This window comes from Galleria mellonella, unplaced genomic scaffold (genome assembly GCF_026898425.1).
Source record: "Galleria mellonella isolate WM207_F2 unplaced genomic scaffold, CSIRO_AGI_GalMel_v1 utg116, whole genome shotgun sequence".
Lineage (NCBI taxonomy): Eukaryota > Metazoa > Arthropoda > Insecta > Lepidoptera > Pyralidae > Galleria > Galleria mellonella.
The window spans coordinates 2,148,032-2,168,493 of NW_026441978.1; positions in this window are offsets into that span (position 1 = coordinate 2,148,032).

Sequence of the window (20,462 nt, forward strand, 5' to 3'; positions counted from 1 at the left end):
CTATGAGGTCCTATCTATGAGGTCATATCTATTGAGTCATATCTATGAAGTCATATCTATGGAGTCATATCTATAAAGTCATATCCATGGAGTCATATCTATGGAGTCATATCTATGAAGTCATATCATATAGAGTCATATCTATGAGTCATATCTATGAAGTCATATCTATTGAGTCATATCTTTGGAGTCATATCTATGGAGATGTAGTTATATCTCATATCTATGAAGTCATATATGATTATATAGTCATATATGACTCCATATATGGTATGACATAATAAATATTGAGTCATATCTGAAGTCATAAGGAGTCATATTTGAGTCATATCTATGAAGTCATATCTATTGAGTCATATCTATGACTATTTGGATAGTGGTAAAAATTCAAAAAATTCAAAATTCAAAAATCATTTATTCATGTAGGACATTTTAGCCGCTTATGAACGTCAAATTTTTACATTATAATTTTATATTTATACCGTCCAGTTCGGTATATGACTACACTTTTTTTTTTTTAGTTTATTTACAATGTATATTTATATAGACATGTCTAACATTAAATGAAAATTATGCATGAACCTATTAGCACATGTCATTCAAGTAATCGTTTAGTGAGTAATGACTCTCATAAATATGATTTAACAGATGTTTTGAATTTATGACTCAACATATCCTTTGGTATCTTATTGACCTATTCCATAAAAGACCTATTAACTTTTTCAAACGATATGTGACACAAGTTTGTCTTTAAATCTAGTATTAATATATGAATACTGGAAATCAGTCAAGATTTTTATGAACATATAGAATATTTGAATATATGATTGAGAAGCAACGGTGAGATATTTGCCTCTTTGAATTTCTCTCTTAATGAGTCACGACTCTTCATACAGTAGATATCGAACGGCACGTTTTTGTAATATGAATATATTCTTAATATCTGCCGCTTTTCCCCATAGTAATATTCCATAAGAGAGTAAACTATGAAAATAACTAAAATAGACTAATCTAGCAGTATCAGTATCAGTGTACTGTCTAACTTTACGCACGGCAAAAGCTGCTGAACTTAGTTTCGCTGCAAGGCTTTGAATTTGTGACCCATTGTGTTTTATTATCTAGTGTGATTCCTAGAAAGACAGTAGATTCTATATCGAGAGATTCGTCATTTAATTTAATATTGCAATTGATTAAAACTTTTAGATAGAGAGATAACACATTTTGTTTTTTTACGTTTAACATAAGATATGACTGCAGGAGACATAGATATTTACATCGTCATAGATTATGTCATTCTATTAATAAAAATCAATGATCGTTCATAGATATGACTCCATAGATATGACTCCATAGATATGACTGACCCGTCAGACGTAGCGTTGTTAATCTTCACTTTCTGTATTCTATCAGATAGATAAGATTTTATTAAATTTGCATTGTCTTTGACGCCAGTTTTTTTAGCAATGTATTATGATCAACGCAATCAAAACTCAAAAAACACCTATCACATCCATTTTAGTTTCATAGATATGACTCCATGAACGACCTTTGGAAAAACCGAATTGACTATTGTGGATTAAATTATTTAAAGAAATAATGACAAGTTCCATAAGGATTATTTTTTCAAAAATTTTATGACTCCATATGGATATGACTATAATTTAGATGTGACTCCAGATTTATATATATGACTAATTTTCATTATGATATTACTTCATCTATACATTTATTGAAAATAGAGACTAATTTCCATTATACTAGTATTTTAACAGATATCCATAGATCCTCTGTTTTTTTATTATTAATATATTTTCATTATTTCTACTGATGATGTATGTCTAAAGTTAAATACAGCTGATGACTTGCTAACATTGTCTGTTAGTAAAGTTTCAGCAGCAGAGGGGGAAGATTTTAGAGCCTGTGTCGTAATTAATGGAATATTATATGATTCGAATGTATGCGCGACCTCTGTGTCGGAATTTACCAATTTGTTATTAATATTTAAAGCTATTTTGCTATTTTGAAAATTAACTTTTCCAGTTTCGCTATTTATTACTTTCCAAGTGGCTTTTATTTTATCTTTAGATTTAGTTATTATTTTACCTAAATAGAGAGACTTAGCTGTATGACAAGGTAAGAGATGTGTTATGACCTTGTCAAAGCCTTTGATAGTCTTTACCAATTTTAATGAAAAATGAGGGTTTTGGGATAAGATATTGGTTTAATAGCTATCTACTAAATAGAAAACAGTATGTTCAAGTAGGCCATTTAAAAAGTTACCTCACATATGGAGTTCCACAAGGCAGCATCCTCGGTCCGATTTTATTCATTATCTATATGAATGACATCTTTAAACTACAGTTATTGAAGGCCGAAATAGTTTGTTATGCTGATGATACGGCTATTTTATTTCATGATACAACCTGGGAAGAAGCGATGAAGTTGGCCGAGTACGGTCTCGCGCAAGTGTCACAGTGGTTGGACTCTAATTTGCTTTCCTTGAATACGAGTAAGTCTAAATACATGACTTCACAAAACCAGGGCTTAGATGAAATTAGACACACATATATATGTACAGCGTCAAAGATGTTATGACTGCAATCATAAGATGATTGATTGTTCAAATTGATGAAAACCTATCATTCAGGTCACATATTGTAAATTTAGCATCTCAGTCAGGAAATTAATTTATGTGTTTAAACTCATACGTCACAGTGCCAACAAGGAGGTTCTCAGATTAATATATTTTGCAATGTGTCAGTCTATTAGCAATACTGTATTGAGTGTGGGGTGGAGCGGCAAAAACGCATGATTCTGCTGGAAAGAGCAAGATCTGTACTCAAAGTAATGCTTAAAAAATGTTCGATTTCCTACAACAGACTTATATAGATATACTGTTCGTCATATACATTCTACAAGTTTTTAAATCGTGTCATAAAAATTCACTTTGTCATCTTGACCACCCAAAACTATTAACAAAAAGAAATATGATTACATTTGCAAGTCGCTTACCACGTTTTCTTCATCCTTACATATACAATAAAATACTTAAATGTTGCCAAATAAAGAATAATACTTCATCACAGGCTAATAGACTTGTAAAAATTATTTACTTTCATTAAATTATGAGGAAACTGAGAATTTCATGAAACCCTGATCCTGACTGTGTACATATATATACGCACGTACCTAATTATGCACGAATGCACAAGCATGCACGCACGCACTCACTCACTCATACACAACATATACCTACACACGCGCGCGTACACATACACACACACACACACACACACAAACGCGCGCGCGCACACACACACGCACATGCACACGCACACGCACGCACGCACACACGTACTCACCATTTTACATAGTTTTCCTTATTTATTTATTTATTTTAGTTTTTGGTAAATAAAGTGTACTAATAAATAAGTAATCGCACTCATAGTCCCCAAGATACAGGTCTGGCCTAGTTTGGGGACTGATGGTAATGCAGATATTTCCTCGTTGTATATAAATTGTAACTGTTGCTAAATCCTATTCTATTTAACTCAATATAAATACAAGTATATTTGATATTTGATATTATGAAATCATATCTATGTAGTCATATCTATGGAGTCATATCTATGTAGTCATATCTATGTAATCATATCAATGCTAAGCGCAAAAAATGTGTTAATTTACGACATCACATTAGAAACGTCTAAAATTAAAAGTTCTAAAACCCATTATCGTTTTAATTGTAAAAAACAGCACATGATTAAAGTTCTCGGATGGTCCTGTAACTGATGGAGTACTATTGACAAAAAATCAAACACCATATATGCGTCTAAAAAATTCGAAGGCCTCCTTGGGATCCCATCATCAGATCCTGACATGTTAACAATGGACATGGAATTACCTACATATATGTACATGAGCATACATTTAACCCTCATTACAATTGGTGACCATGAATTTGTATTATTTAATCATTGCTGTCAATATCTGAACTTTAACAACATGAATTTAATTATTTTATATAAAAAAATTGGACACTCACTATTATATATGGGTTCCTTACATACATGTGCTTATATTACTTGCATACACCCACTCTAACTTGTCTACCTCGCTATGGAATCAAAATTTTTGTTTGTATAAGTAAAATCCGTTATTGGCTGTATTCATAAGAGACTTAGCATGTAAGTTATTTTTTAAGAGCTGTGGATTTTTGTATAAAATAAAATAAAAAAAAAATAAAAAAAAATTGTGGAATCGGTCCACAATTGACAGAGAGTTTATTTATTTATTTTTAATACGACTTTATTTAAAAAAAATATTTAGTGCACATGCATAAAAAAAATATAAAATGGAACATATAACCTCTATTACTCATGTTCCACTCAATTGTTTACTGTACCTCCTCGAAATTCCGAAAATGTATTGCCAATATTAGACGAGATTTCTTCGACGATGTGTAAAATTGCTTTATATTCTCGCGAAGGCGTAATGAAGACAGAAACTCATGGGTATGAGGACTTCCGCATCTAAAAATCTTGTCGGTTCAGCTTTCGAAATTGTCACGCGACCTTCGCCCTTACGCGCCAGGATATTAAATATAATTTTACGTGAGCAATCGGAAATGATTCCCGGCGGCTTGTACAAATTTTACTCTGATTTCTCCTTTTGCGTTTGGGAATTTCTTATGTTGGTAATTTGAACGTGCCGATCGCGATAAAATATTATTGAGGCCAATTTTTTTTTATTTTCACTATAGATAGGTATAAAAAATACACAAACATTTATGTACTTGTGCCTGTACATAATTTCTAATGATTTTTTTTTTATTTGCAATATCCTGCTTCGGTTGCTTTATGCGTTACTATTTATGAGAACTTATTAGTAGCTTAGTTGGTAATCTTAGACTGTTATTATTTACACCTGTGTAATCCTGTATAAATAAATAAATAAATAAATAAAATAAATTAATATTAACATCCTAAAATTAAACTACACCTTTAGAATTAAAAAAAAAATCCATCGAACTGTTTGAATTTATTTTAATATTTTGTGGTGAATTAGTTTAAACAAGACTATTTCGAATTTAAGATAGATTAAAAACCAATATAACCGACATAACCCGAAAGATAAGCATGCTGAAGTGGCAATGGGCTAGTCATACAGCTCGAAGAACCGACAACCGATCGGGAAGAAAGGTTCTTGAATGGCGACCACGTACGGATAAACGCAGTATAGGACGACCTCCCACTAGATGGAGTGACGACCTGAAGTGCGTTGCAGGGAGTCAGTGTATGCGGGTGGCTCAGGACCGTTCTTTATGGCAGTCTATGGGGGAGGCCTATGTCCAGCAGTGGACGGATAATGGCTGAAATGATGGTGATGATGATGAGATAGATTAGGTTTTTGCCCGGTTGTTTGTTCGCGTGGATTTCAAAATTATGTAAATCAATTAAATATGTTGATCACTTTTAGATGACGTTTAAAGATAAAACATACACCAAACTTTAAGTTAAACCTTCAGGAAAGCAACTGTGAAAACCGCATCTTATTTAGTAATTTATTTATTTTATTTATTTTTAACTAGCCCGTCCCGGCGTCGCACGGGTGGACATTTTTAACATTTCCCTTCACTGCTCTGCTCCTATTGATCGTAGCGTGATGAAAAGTATACTATAATCTGCCCAGGAGTATGAAGAATAATTGTGCCAAGTTTCGTTGAAATCCGTCGAGTAGTTTTTGTTTCTATAACGAACATACAGACAGACAGACAAAAATTTTACTGATTGCATTTTTGGCATCAGTATCGATCACTAATCACCGCCTGATAGTTATTTTGGAAATATATTTCATGTACAGAATTGACCTCACTACAGATTTATTATATGTATAGATTTGCAATCGTTTTTACGTAATACTGTAACAAATATACCGACAAATTTGATAGACGAACAGAATTTCTAAAAAAAAATATCTTAGTGTCTATTGGTCATATTAAGATGCCTTATATCAATTTTTTTCAAATATCTCCCCTGCATAGACATCGTTTAGTTCTAATTTTATTATATTAATAAGATTAACTTAAAAAATTCAAACGCCTTCTTTTTTAAATCGGTCGAACAAAGATGACGGTCTCAATTTGATGGTGCTTTTTTATGTTTGCCACCTCATAACTCTGGTAGCCTTAAATTGATTTGGAAGATTATGTTTTTATCTATAAAAAATTACTTTTAGATTAATCCTTTAGAAAGTTTATGAAAATCGATGTACAAAGTTTTTTTTTTAACAATATAATTGAAAATAATTGAAAAAAAAAATGTTTATGGAACACGATCATAAATAATAAGAATAGTGAAGTTAGTAATCAACTGTATATTTTTTTTTATTGTAATTTGTGTAACCTATCATCATCATATCAGCTCGTTAACTGCCCACTGCTGGACATAACCCTTCCCCCGAAAAAGAGTTTGCCAGTACGCTCAGTACGGGTTGGCAACCACAGTTAGGCTTTCAGAGATGTTTTAAGAACGACGCTGCTGCCCATCCCTCGCCACCCCTTAGTCACTGAGCATAATGCACTTGTACATTAAATATTATTACTAATCAAATAGGAATTAACATGAAAAAGCCACTTGCCTAATGCACGTCATACTGAGACACCACTAATAGGCAATTAATCCAGTCAACAATGCGGTTTGATTAGCCAGTCATTGTCAGCCCTCGTCACTACATGCTTGTATGTAATACGACCCTTAATTAATGCACTACACTTAAGGGGAATGACCTTAAGTGAGGAGCTAGGAAAACAGATAACGCGTATGTATCTAAGAAATACCGCGGTATTTCTAAACTAAACTATTTTTGATCTAAAAAGAATACTTAATTAAAAAATTGGATGAACTTAACTAAGCACGATTATAATTTTATGAAATTTTATCTGAAATATATATATATATATATATATATATATATATATATATACGTATATATATATATACATATGAGTGTGTGTGTGTGTGTGTGTGTGTGTTTTTTTTTTTTACAACACAGGGGGCAAACGAGCATGCGGCTCACCTGATGGTAAGTGACTACCGCCGCCCATAATCACCCACAACACCTACGGCATTGCAGGTGTGCTGCCGGCCTTTTAAAAAGGAATATGCTCTTTTCTTGAAGGTTATGTTGTCGTATCGGTTCGGAAATACTGCTGCTGGAAGTTGATTCCAAAGAGTGGTTGTGCGTGGGAGAAAGTGCCTTGAAAAACGCACGGGTAGGGGTTTTTCTGAGGACTAAAGTAAGGCCTCTGTACCCTGTAATTTCATTACTACAATTAATGTAATTATGGTACATTACTCAGGTTATGGAATGAGCTTCCTGCCGAAGTTTTCCCAATACAGAATGGGATTCTTCAAAAGGGGGGTAAAGAGGTTTCTTCAGGGTCGGCACCGCGCGCGTAATACCTCTGGTATTCCAGGCGTTCATAGGCTACAATAACCGCTTACCATCAGGTGGGCCGTATGCTTGTTTGCCACCTCAGTGGTATAAAAAAAAAACTATACGTTACTCTTCAAACCGAAACACAGCCATGCAAACACAACTGCTTCACGCTGAAACATAATTGAGACAGAGGTACCCAAGCTCCTTACCCAATGATCCTTGTACAAAGTCTCCCTCTATTCAAACATGATCAAGTTTATGGTCGTTTCTTTTTTTTATTAATCCAAAATTATTTGCTATACATATAATACATCCGGGTTATAATGTTAGCTAATTAGAGACTCCATAGTCTTTGCACACAAAATTGTTTTATTATATCTCTCTATGACTATATGATAAACTATAATTTACAATGTCTACTATGAAGGTCAAACAGACAGGATGTGTGTAATTTGTATGTAGTTATTGTGTTATTGTACCGTGAAACTACTGAGTGTATAGATGTGCTTATATAGCTAAATCTGAGGCAGCTAAATGTACTGAATACATTTTATTTTTATTTGTTTTCCAAATGTACTTGTTCTGTTAGCAATATAGATATCTATCTAAACTAGTGGTCGCCTAGTGGCCGAAATATGACCATAATATACATATATTGTAATAAATGAATTTATTATAGTTATGTTTGACATTTAGTAAAAGTATAAACAAATAACAGACTTTAACAATAAACAGAAAATGTATATATGCGTGTGTGTGTGTATCAAATACATGGTAGTGTGTGGAATGCTTTTTTTTTATTTATTTTATATGCATAATTAAAAAAAAAATAGCATTCTGCACTCCCTCTCTATATAAACTATAAATGTGCGAAATTTCATACTCCTCCGTCCCCGCAATTTTCGCAAAAAGATGTACAAAGTTTTTGCTTCACGTATTAATATATGTATTTCTTACTATACACATATTTATTAAACTAATATTTCATAGAATAATAAAGATTGTGTTCCTAAAAAAAAGTTTGCATTAGTTTAGTTTTAAAATCAATATATACTTGTTTTACCACAACTGAAGTCAGTTTTAAAAATACAACACAATATTTACTTATTTTAAAATAAACAAGCACCACGCTATTGAAAATATTGCAATTTATATTATATTATAAATTTATAATATAAAATGTTTTATTATATCATATAAATTAAATAACTTTTAAATAACTTTTTTTTTGGTTGTTTTGCATAATTGGTACCGGTGATGTGGTTGTGTCAATGTTATTTATAATTTAACTAAATTAATAGATATAATGGTCAGCTCCACTTCTCATGCAATATTTGCATGTTTATATACTTTCTTTCTTTATATAGCAATCTGTAGTTAACGTTGTTGGTAGTACTATTAATCATATTTAAATGTAATCTTATTATAATTATTAATTATTGTATTACTGTTTGTTAACTTTAATAAAATAAAAAAAAAATCGAATTAACAACAAACAATTTTTTGCACAACAAACAAAGACTACAGTTTGAATTATTACACAATTAATATTATAAATTCGATCGATTGTAAAAAGAATCTGATTAATATGATAAAATTATAGGTTGACGATATCCGTACGTGAGAGATACTTAAGAAAAAAAATTATACTACGAATCTTAGCTTTAAGAACAATAGAAGCCAAAACAAAGGTCTTTAAAAATTTTGTTTCTATCTGTGTCTACGTGTAGCTATAGGAAGAAATAATAATCTACGCATAGCAATGCTGTTCGACAAGCATTTGCTACGTTAATAGACAAAATTCGCTATTTCGACCTTAAAGCTGAGACACAAAAGAATTCGTTTCCAGAGCCGTAAAACATACATATAAAAAATCAATTGCTATTCACGCCGTGGTAAAAAAGCTAAAAATGAAAAACTAATTTCGATAAAACATACATTATTTTCAAGTTTCTAATAAATACTAAAACGTATGAGATTGTAAATGTTACCTTATTTTTTTATTTAAAACATAATCAAGCAAAAAAACCTTGTGGAGTCAGAAACAATGAAACGCTCTCTATGTTAGTATCGATATAACGCAAAAACTACTAGACCAAACTGAATGCGGTTTTCATTATTGTATTCGTAAAAGTCAATTTAAAAACTGGCATATGTGTGTTTTGATACGCTATCAAAAACAGGTCAATTATTTTGACTTTCCTATTTCTAAAATCCACGCATACCTACGATATAGCAGACGAAAGACTAGTATAAAATGTACCATAAAATCTTCCATTAAATTTCATACCAATCCGCTCATAGCTATGTGCTGATGGCCATACTAAATTGCATGATATACCAGAGTGTCGGCTTGCATAATTAAAGACACCAATGTTGTTGAATGGCATCGTAATTTATCTTTGTATGAGGAAATTCTTCCATGCAAGTATATCCATATAGTCGTATCGAGGTCAGTTATAAAATGTCAAATTTTATAGTCTTGTTTAAATTATTTATTTATTTAACTCTTAATTGTACCGGAAACATAAAAATATACAGTCCACTGCTGGACATAAACTTTTACCATAAGGGGAATTTTGCCAATAGCTGCCACGCTTGGCAGGCGGGTTAGCAACCATAGTTTGACTTCTAGTGATATTTTAAGAGGGACGCTGCTACCTATACCCGTACCATAAAGTTCCTTTAGTCGCCTCTTACGACACCTACCTAGCAGCGGGAGACTTTGTACAAAAGTCGATTGCTTGGGTACCTCTGCCCCATTCGTGTTTCAACCGTGAAGCAGTTGTGTTTGCATGGCTGTGTTTCGATTTGAAGGGTGGGATATGGCGTGAATTTACAGGGCACAGAGGAATAACACCTGAGTCCTCAGGAATGGCAACGCATGGGGGGTATCATGGGCGAAACAGTATACTCTGTTATTTCCATGGTACTGCTCATGTCTATAGGCGACGGTTACCACTTTCCATCAGGTGGGCCGTCAGCTTGTTTGCCATTCTAAGTTGTATAAAAAAAAACTACATTTTCAGAACTAATTTGATTCCCCCTACTTCTGATATCCACGCGTACAAAATAATGGACAAAAAGATAGTTAATAATAAATATTGAACAACTTTTAGTTTTTAATTTTATTTTTTATTTACTTTTAAACACACTTAAATTGCCCGTGTGATCCCGGCATAGAATAGGCCACCCCTTCCTTTCCCGTTAGTCTCATAAGAAAAGGACTAAGGGAGGGCGAGGGATGGTCAGCAGCGGCCCTAACTACGGTTGCCAATCCAGCTGCCAAACGTGGCAACTACTAGCAAAACAGTGAACAGTTAAAGGCTGTTATGTTGATACTTAAATTGAAATTTGGCAGTAAAGCATTTAACTCATTGGCTCGTATAACCTGCGACTTATCTAACTAGGCTAGTTTCACTAAGACACCCCACAATTGCACTAATCCTGCAGGCGGGAGCTAATTAGATCGAGTTCCATCCTTAGGGCGTGTACATAACGTCAACAAAATTCTAACAGTGCGATTTTTTTTTGCTTTCTGTTATTTCATGTTTAGATTCTATTCGATTAATTAACTCGATTTCTTGATAACCAATTGCCCGCATCATCATCATTACATCAGCCGTTAATTGACCACTGTTCAACTGAGTCTCCCCTTTAGGGGGTTTCGCCAGTAGTTGCCACGCTTGGCAGGCGGGTTGTCAATTGTAGTTAGCCTTCGGTGATGTTTTAAGAGAAATGCTGCTGTCCATTCCTTGAGTATTAAGTTCCCTTAGTCGCCTCTTACGACACCCACAGGGAAGGAATTGGTAGCCCATTGACAGGCAAAATTGCCCTATATTGAAACTTATTATTAAAAAAAAATAGAAATAGAAACTTTTTTTTTCTACTCTACTGCAAAATGCCAAATTTTGACTTACACACTTAGAACTTTACTCACGATATGTATCTATCCTATTTAAGAGCTACGCTCTTGTCGGTGCAGCTCTTGCCACGTGAAAATGAGTTTATTTGATTGTTTGTTAACTTAAAATACCTTAATGACTTAACCAATTACTACATAGTTTTGTATATACATACTATATGAAATACAGAAGGATAGAAGCTACTTTGTCTCCTGGTCAGTAACCATATTACAATGTAAGTAAAAACTAGTTATTCCATAAAACAAAATGTACAATTTCTTTATGTTAACACTCCAATATAAACAGCTCCTTACATTCTAAAGTAAGATACTTCTTAAGATCCCGCTACATGTTACGTTACGATAGTTCCGAAGACTTCTAACTTCTAATTTTGTATCGATTAGCAGTACTACCTATTCCGTATTGGCACCTAGATAACGTACTGTTACGGGGTTGGTCAGATGAGATTTATTAAAAAAGATATTATTATTAACACAAATCCTTAATCAAAACAAATTTCTTTCACAGATAGAAAATATAAGATTATAAAAATAGTATAACGTCTTGTCCGTTTGGGGTTCAAATCCAGTATGTCTGGGGGGAAAGGGATTATTAGTAATGAAGACTGAGAATCCCATTCCTAGCAATATACCCAACCAGGTCGACCTCCTCGCAGTTCTCCCTGGAAACTGTCATGGTTAATTCCTGATGAATTCGTCATGATGGGCTGACTGACCTGTTTTCGTTCTCATCTATCACCCTTCACTGGTGCTCCGCCAGCGTATCCCGTTAGCGCGGGCGGGGTTATCATACTATTTTCACCCATCAAAAAAAAACTGGTATGTCTTTAATTATAATGAAAAATCCCTGAAAATCGATGACATGACGTATATTATATACCATTGTTAATTGTTGACTGTCCCGAGAATGCAATTCTGCACTTTCGCATTCATATGTTGTATTTTGAAATGAAGGTTATGGAATGAGCTCCCTGCCGAGGTTTTCCCGAGAGACTACAGCATGGGGTTCTTCAAAAGGGGGGTAAAGAGGTTTCTTCAGGGTCGGCAACGCGCGCGTAATACCTCTGGTATTGCAGGTGTTCATAGGCTACGGTAACCGCTTATCATCAGGTGGCCCACCTGGTATGCTTGTTTGCCACCTCAGTGGTATAAAAAAATTAAAAAAAAATTTTAATTCAATAAATGGCGGATCATTTTGTTAATGGGGATTTTTGTATCAAATTCAAACTTTTTTTAAGACGGGGATTGTGCTGCCAAGTTGAATTTTTTTCAGTGTTGACAGTACAAGCATGTTGTTACGTCATTCATGCGGTCATTTAAAATTACTATTTTTTATTCTTTCATATTATACGTAGCGAAGCACGTACCGGGCCGCTAGTATATAATAAAATTGTAATTAAGCCAGAAGAGTGCGTTAAATATTTTTAAAATATATTTAAAAAAAAATATTAAATTGTATTGATATGTTTTTAAAGAAAAAAAAAACGTTATCTAAAATTTAGATATATCTGTCTATTTTATTTTTATTAAAATAATTACAATTGAATTTGAAAATCAATTTATTTATATTTTGACATTACATGTCAGATTAAATGAAAATTGTTTGTTTTTTCCTATAAAAAATGATACAGAATGCTGCTGCTCATCGCTTGGCCATTAAATTCACTTAATTATCTTTTACGATACCCACGAGAAAGGACCCCTTCCTTTCTCGTTAGCCCATTCTATGCCGGGACCACACGGTATTGTATTAGGATATTATTCGTGAGTATATATGTATATTTACTTTTAACTCACTAGTATTCTAAATTAAAACCATTCGATTACGCCGTAAACAGTACTCGCAAGCGTCAAAGTTGATGATGAATTTGCCGCAGGCGAGTTCATAACTTCCCATGGCGTAAATCAAAATTGTCGAACACCATTGCTCATTTACATTTTATCTATTTCACATCTAGTTGAATATTAAATAGGCGAGTCAAATATGTATGGAAATGTCAACTGGGCGTACATTATATGTACCTACCGTTTGAGTAAACTCCCCAACTTGAGGGAAAGGGATTGTTAGTAATGAAGTATAATGAGCCTATTGCTAGCAATACACCCTATCAGATCAACCTCGACGTGGTTCCCCCTGGAAACCATCGTGAATAATTCTTGTTGAATTCATCAGGATAGACTATCTGACCTGCTCCATCCTCACCTATCATCTCTCACTGGTGCCCCGCCAGTGTATACCGATAACGCGGGCGGGGTTACCATTCCATTATCACCCATTAAAAAAAAAACTTCGAAGGTATATTTTTTTTCTCTTTATGTTACCTTCATCCTATTTGAATATACCAGTATCGATGCAATTTTTATTAAATTTTGATATGTTCTAATTAGATGGTAAAACATTTTGGCAGCTATTGAGGCAGGTTTCCTCAATACATATCGCTTTTAGCGATAAGGTCACCCATTGTTTTCTCACTATGATAATTTCTTGTAATTGTTTATATTTATAATAAGTTTACTATTACAATCTTTTGGAGGAAACAATAAAGAGTATCTATCTATCTATCTACATATTGGACAAGATCCACATCATTTTAGATCAGTCTTAATCTCTGCATTGGACATATTCTATAATTCCACTCTCCTCCCAGTTGGGAGAAACGATAGAATATTAAAAGGCTGGTAGTACACTTGCAATGCCTCTGGTATTGCGGGTACTCATAGGCGGCGGTAGTCACTTACCATCAGGTGAGCTGCATGCTTGTTTCCGTTATAAAAAAATCGATTAAATAGTTTTTGAGTTTATCCATTTGTCATCATCATTTCAGCCATTATCCGTCCACTGTTGGACATAAGCCTCCCCCATAGACCGCCATAAAGAACGGTCCCGAGCCACCCGCATCCACTGACTCCCTGCAATACACTGCGTTTGTCCCTACTTGGTCGCCACTCAAGAACCTTTCTTCCCCATCGGTTGTCGGTTTATCCATTACAAACAAATAATCAAAACATTCCTCCATATGATATTAGTATAGATTTTTTTTTCATTATTTCAATTAAACATAGACAATACATATTCTTAATGCCGCGAAATTGCTTTGCAGTTTGTCTGGAGCTCTGGGCCCTTCTACAGATATTCCAGTTCAATTTAATTCCGTGATGTTTCTATTGTTATCGCTAAGTTCACGAATTCCATCTTCAATATTATAAACTTGAATTAATTTAACGAAAACTATAACTGTATCGATTGAGTTTGAGCGAATCAGATATTATATTATTAAAAGGGGCCATCATTCCGAAAGGGAGAAATTGTAGATTTACATAGTCTGCCGCCAATCGGCTGTACGAGCGCATTTGAAAGATAAATGAAGCGGTATCACGTGACTTTTTCTACACGAATTAGTACACAAAGTATTACGAGTGTATGCACTAAGTTATAATATAAACTATCTTTGTACTAAATTCCACTCAAATTTTATTTAGAACTTTTAGTGAGAAAGACTAACAAATAACACAAGTAATTCGGACTACCAGTCTCGTTATTAGCAAGGTCTAGGTCAGGTCGATTTCCACGTTGTCCCCCCTGAAAACCATCATGCATTTGTACAAAGTCTACCTCTAGTAAAACTTTTTACAGACTTTAATAAAGAAAGTGTTAAGAAAAGTGAGAGTGATAAAAAAGTGGTCTCCTTAAAGATTTTTTCTGCATTCGAGAAAATTCTTATTTAAACGAACCCTCTTTCTGTAAGACATCAAAGCGTCTAATTCCGAATTCTAAATTCAAATATTTTACCAGTAAACCATCCTATCGTCGTGTATTTAACTCGTTTTAAAATTAGAATAGATCACATTTATAGTCGCTATTTTTTTTTACAAATATCTATATATCAATGCCAAAGAAAAAAATTAAACTGCTTCTCACGTACGTATAGATTATGAAACTGAATGTGCAATATAAACTAGGTACTTAAAGTAAGTGCAATGCTATATAGTCGAAGGGCTGATGGAAAAATTTGAAGAGGTTCTTGATAAAAGCTGAACGTTTGTGGTATAGTCTCCACTCAACCTGTAAACGCGTGCCGGCATTTTCAATGCACTCGCGAATTCTGAATTTCACCTTTTATGAAGTACCCTGATAGTTTTCATCAATACAAACTTTCTGTTTACTTTCAGTACTTACTGAAAATTTATTATTTATTGTATAAAAAATTATTGCATTTGTAATACACCTTCCTTTTCCGTGGGTGTTATAAGAGATGACTAAGGGAACTTAAAGATGACTACGGTTGCCAATCCGCTTGCCAATCGTGGCAGCAACTGGCAAAACTTCCCAAGAGGAGGATTATTTTCAGCAGTGAACATTTAAAGGCTGATATGTTCAGATTATTATATATACATACAGTTTGTAATAGTCTTTAGAATTTGTAACATAATGTACCATCAATATCTGTACATATTACATGTAAATTTACAACGATATTCACAATATTGTTATCATTTTTTTTCTTTTAACTCAGTACACAAAGAAGCGTTTTTAAAGTCATTTATAACAATAACAAGGAAAGTGTATAGCTAAGTCTGAATTTTAATAAAAAAAAAAAGCAATATCTGTCGTCACGTTTTGTTGGGATTTTCGACTAAGTGACTTTGAAATGAGGATGAAAAGTCTTTTGTTATATTATTATAGAGTAGGTATCAGAGGGATTCATGATAATTGAATAATGCGCGTACTATAAATATCTAGTCTACGAAATTTGTATTCACGTACTTTTTTTTAAATCAAAGCCTTACTGTACTTATACAATTGTATCGTTGTGTTTGTAAATTGTCTTGCTTATTTCCTATATTGTATAATGCAAATAAAGTATACTCATTCATTCATTCGCTCATTTGAAAAAAATGGAGTCGTATTCTTGCTTAGATAGATAAATAGATAGATAGACTCTTTATTGTTTCCTCCAAAAGATTACAATATTAAACTTTTTATAGATACAAGTAATATAATAGTGCGCCACCTACCCTTTGTCTTTTTCTCAATGTCCTCTACCCAAAGGTTGTCTGGAAGAGATTACTTAGCGATAAGGCCGCCTTTTAAATATTTTATAAATAATGCAATAAAGTGTAAAATAAATAAATAAAAAGTTAGCAGTTGTGTTTGCATGGTTGCGTTTCGGTTTGGAGAATGGGATATAGCAGTGAATTTATTCATAACTTAATTCATCACTATGGATTAACTGACTTCGTTTCATCCTCACCTATCATCGCTCATTGGCACAACGCCAGTGGAAAATAATGACGTAAGCATATAATTACTCCTTTTCATACAAAGGTTGTCTGGAAGAGATCGCTTTTAGCGTTAAGGCCGCTTATTGTTTTCTCATTGTAACCACTTCTTGTAAGTGTTTGTGTTTTTTATGCAACTTGGAATGGCAGCTGACGGCCCACTCGATGGAATAAACATGACCAGTACCTTGGATATAACAGAGTATACTGTTACATGATACGCCCATGCGTTGCCATTCCTGAGGACTCAAATGTTATTCCTCTGCAGCCAGTAAATTCACGCCATATCCCACACTTCAAACCGAAACACAGCCATGCAAACACAGCTGCTTCACAATTGAAACACGAATGGGACAAAGGTACCCAAGCAATCGACTTTTGTACAAAGTCTCCCTCTGGTAAATCATCATCCCTCACTGATGTTCCGTCAGCGTATACCGTTTAACATTCCATTGTCATTCATTAAAAAAAATTTACTTAATAATGTAACGATTATAGATAAACAGTGAAATATAGTGCAGACTTGATCGAATCTCAACAGAGCAGATCCATATGTCGACTGCGATATTCAGGGATTCCGAAATTATGTCCGACCAATGCGGGTTTCGTACGTTTCATGAATATGAATGATGTAACCTAAGCATAAGCTCTATACTAAGAACAAAGTATCAAAAAAAGTGTCTTAGGAGACGTATCTAAAAGGCTAATTCGAAATTAGGAAATAAATTCGTTTTTATTCTAAAATCTTAATAATTAATTGGTGTTCGTAATGTGTCATATTTTTTTTTTTTGCTTTTTATATCCTTATTTTCTCACTCAGAAGATCTACTATGAAACTGTGCAATTTCATAGAATCCAATACGATATATTTCTATATATATAAAATATTGATGAGTTACTTTTTAACTAAAATCTTAACAATACAGATTGGCGCAAAACTACACAAACACTCTACACAATAATTGGAACATGTTCGCGCACGTACATGCAACATGCACACATACACTCACACGCACACACACATACATTCATACACACATGCACGCATACACTAACACACACACACACACAGATATATGCATGCACACACACGCATGCATGCATTTACATATACTTATTACTAATATTAGATAATGTTTAAGTCTTAATTTTATGGTACTATGATTTGTATTTTCATGGTTATGGAGGAGCGTGACCTTCTGATACAGGAGATAACACTTACTAGAAGGTCTAAGAAACTATCTTAGTATTGTATCAATTTTGTTACGAAATAAATATTTTTTAATTTTTTTTTTTCATTTCTATAAACCAGGAGTATGCACGCATAATTAACCTTAAAGCATAGATAACATAATCCGTCCACCGCTGAACATAAGCCTCCCCCATAGATTGGCATAAAGAATTTTCCTAACCCACTTGCATCTACTAACTCCCTGCAATGCATTTCAGGTCGTCACTCCATTGACTGAGGGGTCGTCCTACAATACGTTTGCACATATGGAGTCGCCACTCAAGAACCTTTCTTCCCCGTCGATTGTCAGTTATTCAAGCTATGTGACCAGCCCATTGTCAGTTCATCTGACAACATCTGAACTCAGAATGACAACGCAAAATCATGGGCGAAACATATACTCTGTTATGTCCATGGTACTGCTTATGTCTATAGGCGACGGTTACCACTACTTTCCATCAGGTAGGCCGTCAGCTTGTTTGCCATTCTAAGTTGTATAAAAAAAATTTGCTTATCCTTCGGGCTATGTCGGTAACTTTAATTGGTCATTTATATCCTTATTTCATTATCATCCATTAAAAAAATTGTCTGTTGCCTTATAGCGCTTTATCGGCTTAACCAGTCACTTTTTACTACTACTTTTTAACTTGGTTAGTAAAAATTTTTTTTATGCAACTTAGAATGGCAAACAAGCTGACGGCCCACCTGATGGAAAGTGGTAACCGTCGCCTATAGACATGAGCAGTACCATGAAAATAACAAAGTCTACTGTTTCGCCCATGATACCACCCATGCGTTGCCAGTCCTGAGGACTCGTGGGTTATTCCTCTGTACCCAGTAAATTCACGCCATATCCCACCCTTCAAACCGAAACACAGCCATGCAAACACAATTGCTTCACGGTTGAAACACGAATGGGACAGAGGTACTCAAGCAATCGACTTTTGTACAAAGTCTCCCTCTCCAGGTCACGCGGACGAAGTCACGTATAAAAACTAGTATAATATAAAAGTATATCTCAAATTTCTTCATAATATCTACATTTCATGATTTATGTACAAAGCGTTTAAAATACAGTACACAATGAGATAATAATTTCCTCTTCTCAAAATAATTAGTATCCGAATGACATGACAAAATCACTGCATTCCCAGTCCTGTGGTCATGCGTTGTCAAAGGACATGTCGGATCGTTATACATTCCATGGTATCCTCAATTAATTCAGTTTACATTACGACTATCTAACGTACGGATAGACAGTTTAATTGTGTATACACGGACGGATCTGTTCCAGACGTGTATTGGACAATTAAAACAATAGAGAATATTGTCATATTTCCCGATGAGTCTTCTCATTTACCATTGATATGTAATGCTTAGATCGAATAGATAGAGCATCGAATGTCGAAAACGCGTCATATCCCCTTAATCCTAAAAACGTCTTCGTCGGTTTTCTCGCTGGCCGCTAAGACATTCGACAGATAAAAGTTAACTGCTTTGTCAAGACAAATTACTACGACGAAGACAGACGACGAAGACGGACATAATTTTCAGACAGGAATTTGCCTTTTATTTTAATACTTTAGACATCCAAATTCCGAGTCCCAACCCTCCGACCTTCGACTTTTCATTCTCATAAACCCATTTTCGCTGTTGAACTGTTTTGTCTATTTCTATGGTGCTAAATTTGTAATTTAAAAGAAAGAGTAGATTTTTTTTAATTTGAATTAGGAACTATTTCTTCTAATATAAATATACATACGTCCGTATTGGTTATAAATTAAAATACATATATAAAATAAAATGACTGTCATTTTTAATCAAATTTTGGGTTGAAAATTCACCCTTAGACTGAGCACTAAGTGTACATTACGGTAATCCTATTTAAGTAACATGGAAGAAAAAGTTGACCTGTTTTTAGTGAAACATTTATATGGAGATGCTCTGTCTATATAATGGCAGTCTATGAGGAGACCTATGTACAGTACTGGACAGATAACAACTAGTATGATGGTGATGATGACAGTAATGATGATGATGATGTATTTAAAAGTAAACTATTCGTATGAACCGCAAAAAATAACTATCGTAATCGATTCATAATTAAAAACAACAAAACATAATATTTTTGTGACCTTATGTAACCGCTATTCAGGAGGGGGGAAGGGATTGTTAGTAATGGAGACTGAGAAACTGAGAATCCCATTGCTAGCAATATACCCAACCAGGTCAACCTCCTCGCGATCCCCCCTGGAAACTATCATGGTTAATTCCTGATGAATTCATCATGATGGGCTAACTGGCCTGTTTTCATTCTCATCTATTACCCTTCACTTGTGCTCCGCCAGCGTATCTCGTTAGCGCAGGCGGGGTTACCATACCATTTTCACCTATAAAAAAAAACCGACTAGCGGTTTTTTTTAAACGAAAGAATACGAAGACCAACCGATCATGCCCGAAGAGTTCCGAACGCCGTCTTTCTTATCAGTGACGATACCGCAAGCATCTACAGATCGCGCTCAGCAGGCCGAGGCACGCAATCAGACACGTGTTCGCGTCACAGCCGCTCATGACTAAGGATCACGC